Source organism: Tupaia chinensis, unplaced genomic scaffold, assembly GCF_000334495.1.
Source record: "Tupaia chinensis unplaced genomic scaffold, TupChi_1.0 Scaffold000381_1, whole genome shotgun sequence".
NCBI classification, from domain to species: domain Eukaryota; kingdom Metazoa; phylum Chordata; class Mammalia; order Scandentia; family Tupaiidae; genus Tupaia; species Tupaia belangeri.
The window spans coordinates 957,015-957,318 of NW_006159883.1; positions in this window are offsets into that span (position 1 = coordinate 957,015).

The window sequence follows — 304 nt, forward strand, 5'->3', positions numbered from 1 at the left end:
GAGTCTGGAGTTGAATATTATATCCCAGAATTCAATTGGGAAGATTGAACCACAGCAGAAGATAAAGTACATGAGACTGAACTGTGAAATAGCATTCTGTGACTTTTGACTAAAATATTGCTGCTTTTCTTCTAGGCTTTGTTGTCTGATTTTTAGAGTTTTTATCCTGTCTTGAGCTGTCAATAGGTTCATGTACCTATTATTTGAACAGAATACTAACCTGTTTCCAGTTTTAAGCAAATTTCCTTAACATTTCAAAACTCCTTTTCTTGAAATTACCAGCTGAACTTGCTATTGAAAGTAG